This window comes from Peromyscus maniculatus, chromosome X (assembly GCF_049852395.1).
Source record: "Peromyscus maniculatus bairdii isolate BWxNUB_F1_BW_parent chromosome X, HU_Pman_BW_mat_3.1, whole genome shotgun sequence".
NCBI classification, from domain to species: Eukaryota; Metazoa; Chordata; class Mammalia; order Rodentia; family Cricetidae; genus Peromyscus; species Peromyscus maniculatus.
In genome coordinates this window covers 60,576-66,575 of record NC_134875.1, presented here as the reverse complement: position 1 = coordinate 66,575, position 6,000 = coordinate 60,576, and the positions used below count along the sequence as shown (strand labels likewise).

Sequence of the window (6,000 nt, the reverse complement as noted above, 5' to 3'; positions counted from 1 at the left end):
TTAAATAAAACTGCTGAACTTTTGTTGCTATATTTTTATCCAAATACTCTTTCCTCACTCTATCTTTATTCTTCCCTTTCCAAAACAAATATAGAAAACGCAAAAATATTTCTTGTGTGTTGTCTCATTTTGCTTCCATTTTATTGAGTAGTGATTGTGGAAATTAGACTCCAACTTCTTTAGTCTCTTCAATGTAGATGCACACCAGTAACTCTATATGGTGCTTCCAAGCCCTTTACCTTTGCCTGAAGTGTGGCTGATATACTCAGTGACACTTCATTGGAGAAAACTGATTTTCCCTTTCCCAGCATGGATCAATTGCAAATAGCTTCTTGGTTAGAGGTGGGACTTTGTATCCACTCTCCTTTATCAGTGCTGGGATTTTGTCTGATCTAAAACTTATGTAGATCTTGTGAATGCTGGGCACCTCCATAGTACAAAAAGAGAAAAGAAAAAGAGAAAAGTAAATAAAAGACAGATAATGGAGGGTCTTGTATTTCCAATGAGACACTATAGGTAATGCTATCCCCTGCCTAGCATTATTATTAATTAATCACTGACAATCATTGAAAAAGAATGAGAAAACTGAAACTGGGTGAAATGAAATATTAAGTAGTTAGAATATGGATTACTTATTGTGTAGCTATGAGCTTTGAGGAAATACATGCATTCAAAATTATACCTAGCATTATGGAGTAGACAGCTGATTAGTTGTCCATTTACTGATTGTGCCATTCACTGAGATGGAATTTAGAGGAGAGAAACAAACAGGTTAGGGAACAGGTAAAGGTCGAAATCTATTAGACAGATTGGGAACTAATATTAAGTTTTACATACCCAAGATGTCCAGTTGACACTGGGTCTCAGGAGTATTGTGTGGGTTTCCTGTATACATAAGAATCATCAAGATATGAATGCCAGCAACATAATGGGGTTAGTTGATATCACCAAGAAGTGTGTGAAGGATAAGAAAACAAAGTTCAGGGCAGAGGCCTATACAACGTGTACACTCCAAAAGCAAATGAGCTAGCATAGAAGTGGGAAGCAAACCTGGTGAATGTAGTATCTTTGGAAGACTAGATTTTAAAGGAGAGAATATTCAGAGTATATATTTTGCAGAGCTGAATTATAACAATGACTAAAAAGTACTTATGTTAGCAACAAACATTGTTGAGAACTTTGTATGAAATGGAGAGGTTGGAGAATGATCATCACTTAAGTCTGTGTGTGGTGAGGAGGCTGGAAGTGGGAGGTTGAAAAGGGTGACTTTGAAATGTTTTGCATAAGAGAAAACTCCAGGGTCTCTAAATGATGATACTAAAGAGCAAGGAAGCAGGGAGCTTGTGGGGGCAGTGGCGCTGGTAATGGTGGTGATGAGAAACAGTTCTTCAAGGGAGGAAAAGGATACAGCATAGCAGACACAAATCACAGGAAAGTAGCTGCTGCTGATTACTGTTGTTGCTGCTGCTGCTGTTATTTTTGCTGCTAAAGCATGGGGGAAATGATTGGTGAGAAACACGAGAAAGTTAAATTTTTTCATAGCGAAGGTAAAAAGGGTTCCTGCCAGAGAAATTCTGTTTTGTCTATGAACAGGCGACATTATCTTCTGAGACTCAGTGGGGAGATGGCGGGGGAAGCTCAATTCCTCATTTATCTTGCTGATTATACTGGCAGACTACTTGTGTTGTCTTGCATCCTCTCGTTTCCTGGGATTATATAGTACAGGGTTCGATGTTGTTTACGAGCTGTTGGATCCGACATAAAGCAGAAGTGGCGACATTATAGCCAGAACTACCACTCCCAGAGTGCAGTATGGGTCCTGGGAAGTGCGGAGGATAGGGAACGTCTCAGATCCCGCCCTCTAACCTGTTCCCATTGGAGGAGAGCTCAAGTTCCCAGGAGGCCACGCGTAGGCGGGGCGCTTTACACGGAAGCCTGCGGCGTCAGGTCTCATCCTTCTCTGATTTCCGGCATTAGGCGACACTGGGAGGACCTGCGCCCTTTGGCCAAGACCCTGAGTGCCCACTAGAGGGTACCGGGACAGGTAAAAGGAGTGGGGCGTTTTTGCGGGATGTGAGGAGACTCCTGAGAGAGAACGAAGGTGTAAACTAGAAGGTGCTAGGATGGAGCAAAAGGCAGGGCAAGTGTGACTTGGATTTTTCTGTTTTTTACAGTTCTAATTGTTGAGCAGGTCCAGTTTGGGCAAAGTATGTTTTACGCTGCTGAAGAGGTCTCGGGTTAGTGTCAGAACACGTCATTTAAGTTGTAATTACAGGGTGGAAAATACTGTTTCTTTCATTAGCGTTCTGCAGACTTTTCTATAGCCAAAAAAACTCTTTCGCCCATGATCACCGACATCACTTTCTGCTTCATGTTTTCCTTATGTTCGTGCTTCATTGTGAGTTCCTAGCCTCCCCCCCCACACACACACACCCCTCCTTTACACCCTTAGCAGTATTGACATTCCTCTTTCTCAGTTCCAGGAGGCAGATCTCCACTCAAACCTATTGTTTGAGTGTGTTACTGTTATTTTTATTGATGGCCAATATTTTACCAAATTGATTATGTATTTGACTCTGGTCAATATGGCTCTGACTCTCATAACCAGTGAATTATCAGGTTTTTTTTTTTCCCTTGGGATTTTATTCATCTAATTCTATGACTTGCATCACCAATTCTGTTTGGAAAATTCTTTCCTTTTGAATAGCTATGGCTGGAAGCAATGTACTTAACATACTTATTAAAGAATAAATACATACTAGATACTCTTTTAAGTGCATGGGATACATTGGTAGTAAACAAGACATAGGAGATGACTAATATAGGAACTTACATGTTTGGGGAACAGGGATAAGTAGGAATAATAAATCAATATGGTGGTATATGTTGGCTAATGGAAAACTTTAAAGGTAGTTCGCTTGACAGAATAAAATCCTTTCCTGAGAAAGTGAGAGTTGGACTTCAGATCATTTCTGAGAAATAATAATTGTGATAGCAACAAGAGTAATCTTGATCTGTAACCTGACTTTTCATAAACACGCCTTCTTTTAATTGTCTTTACAGTGTTCTTCCTTTGCTATCCATTCCAAGGTTATCTAACAAATTGTAATAAACCACAGTTTGTGGTTTATCTGCCATTGACTTATTTCTTGCTATGTCTCAGACTAAAGAGTTGGTAATTGGATTACTATCAGTCAACTCTCGCACCTGAATTAGGGAGTTTGGTATTTAAAAAATATTCTTCTTCCCAGTTTCTCTAGAATATAGTTATCTACTAGTTATAATATTTTAAGTGCACCCAGTGTTCACTTAACTGTTCAGTAAACATTCTGTGCTAGGTATTGTGCTGAGAATTGGAAAGAAAGGGTAAAACAAACACTTTGACTTCTCTTTTAAGGAGAAATGTTAACAGTATACTGAGGAAAATGCTGATACATAGATTGGTACCTAGTCATTCTTTGTCTTCATTCAAGATTAGAATCATAATTACATAATCTTATTTTGAACAATTGAAACAATTATGGTTATTTTTATATTATTCTCTATACATTGTTGTATTTATTTATGTCTGTCTCCCTTTGTATTATGATTTCCTTTAGTATAGGAGTCCTTTCTTAATCGGTTTCATAACTCCATTGTCTACTGCTTTGGCTGTCACATCCAGGGTGGTCTTGAACTCACTGTATTGCTGAGACTTACCCTGAACTATTGATAGTCCCAAGTGCTAGGATAACAGGTGTACATAACCACATCCAGCTACAACAGGTTTTTCTAAGTCCAAACTATAGTAGATTGCCTCATAGCTATAAGAACAAGTCTCTAAAATCAATGAGGAAAGCGATGAGGTAGGTGGTTTTAGAAGTAGGAGAAGCAAGTTAGGGGGATGTAAATTATATGGAAAAGAGAGAATAGGATTGATTTGAGAACAGTGAGTGCTGTTGTGTCCTCCATAAAGCTATGTTGAAGTCCTGACTTTTGATACCTGTGCATGGTACCTTATTGCATATAGGGTTTTGTAAATAAAGATGTGGTCATATTGGAGTACAGTGGACACTTGACTAATATGATTGGTCTCATAAGGATAGAAGAAACACAGAAACAATGTTATGTGAAGACAGGAGAACACTATGTGGCTAGAGTGGCAAAGATTAAAGTGCTGCAACTGCAAGCCAAAGAATTGCTAGTAAATTATCAGAAACTAGAAGAGACTAAAGATTCTTCCCTACAGATTTCATAGGGAACATGGCCCTACCAAAACCTTGATTTTTGCCCCTCTGGCCTTTTGAACTTTGGAGTCATAAATTTTTGTCAGTGGTAATCCACCTGGTTTTTGGTAATCTTTATGGCTGCCACAGAAATCTAATTTAGAATTCTTAGCAAGATCTATGTAGAATTGGGATAATGTCTGTTGGCCTAAGTGAGAAATGTTTAAGGGAATTGGGAGAAACAGCATTGAGAAAAACCTGGTATTTCCATTATGTTATTTTGCTTCTCTATCTGGTTTATTCCATGCTTTTTCTTTCTGAATGTTACTTTATACAGCATTTTGTGGTTTATTAGACAGTCACATAGTGCTGATAATTAGTAGAGCTAGGTTTCCTTATTTCAAATATAGTGAGTGTTCTTTCTGCTACAGTTGTTTCTGTTATTTCAATACTCATCAATATGTTAACACATTCAACTGCAAAAGAGTTACAGTGTGAGCAGATTTGACTGTAGGTGGAGTTTTTTAGTAATACATGACAGCGTAAAAACATTCCTATTAGTGACATCTGGAAAGAAAATCAGGTTTTTGTTGCTATATATGCAATGTTTAACAGTTTAAATTTTAATTCAGAACTAGTTTTATTGAGGAAAAATTATTCTTTATACTATTTATTACACTACTTCTCTGTAACTTATATCCACTGTTCCCAATCTTACTCTCAATAGCGTGCTCTATATTTCAATACATACACACTTTATATAAACTTTAAAAATGTTTTACATTCCCTTTTCTTCTCTTTTTCTTAACTATTTTTAGTTCCTCAAGCCATTCTTTTTTTTTTTTTTTTTTTTTTTTTTTGGTTTTTCGAGACAGGGTTTCTCTGTGTAGCTTTGCACCTTTCCTGGAACTCACTTGGTAGCCCAGGCTGGCCTCGAACTCACAGAGATCCGCCTGCCTCTGCCTCCCGAGTGCTAGGATTAAAGGCGTGCGCCACCACCGCCCGGCAAGCCATTCTTTATATGACATAATCTTCAGATTTCTCACATGTAGTCTCTCCCTTCTGTTCAGTCTTGAGATACCTAAAACTAAATTCAGTGTTCTTTGTACGGTCTAACCAGCATGGCATGGAATAGTAATAGAACTTAAAGAGAGCAAATTACCCCATTTCTTAACACAACGTAAGATTATTTAAGCATTTTAAACAGTTACCTCGTGCCCTTGGTTCATAATGAGTTTATAGCTGATGAAAAAAATCTTTTTTATGTTGTTGCAAACCTTGGTTTTCTTCTTGAAGTCACAGAATGACCAAGGTTATCACTGTCTCATCTTTCTGTCTGAATACCATATGAATTCTTATTTCTGTATCTCTGTGTTTTCATTTGCTCGACTATATGTCTCTTTGACCCTAGGCAATAGCTTCTTTTCTTTTAAAATTGAAGTCACTATTTTCTAGTCCTCATTCTGTGTATGAGCCAACACATCCAGCCACTAAAACTTGTTCCTTTTAAATTTTTCTTTCTCTTTTGGCCTCTGGGCCACATTTTCCCAGTTGGTCCTCTTGAGTTTTCTTTGTGGGTGTCTACTCTTTTATCTTTCCCTTAATTGTTGTTTATGTCTTGGGTTTATCATTGACCCTATTTTATATACAATGTATTTTTTATGAATTATATTTTAAATGTCAAATCCACATGAGCTCATCTTTGATAAAAGGATATAGAATCAATCCCTTAGGGGATTAGTGTTGCATTTGGGGCGGGGGGAGTCATCAAGAAGAAAGCCAGAGAGGCCAAATA

General features: G+C 37.8%; 1 protein-coding gene across 3 annotated transcripts in view; it reads left to right on the top strand.

The window, feature by feature from the left end:
• Positions 1 to 1,900: 1,900 nt before the first annotated feature.
• Vamp7 (vesicle associated membrane protein 7) overlaps positions 1,901 to 6,000 on the top strand; it is a 54,497-nt gene continuing 50,397 nt past the window's right edge. For 2 of the 3 annotated variants that reach the window (XR_013048136.1, XM_006998059.4), the window contains exon 1: positions 1,905 to 2,044. The gene's annotated coding sequence lies outside the window, so the exon portion shown is untranslated. Of the gene's footprint in view, positions 2,045 to 6,000 lie in introns of all 3 variants that reach the window. The other variant, XM_006998058.4, reaches the window with a different exon arrangement.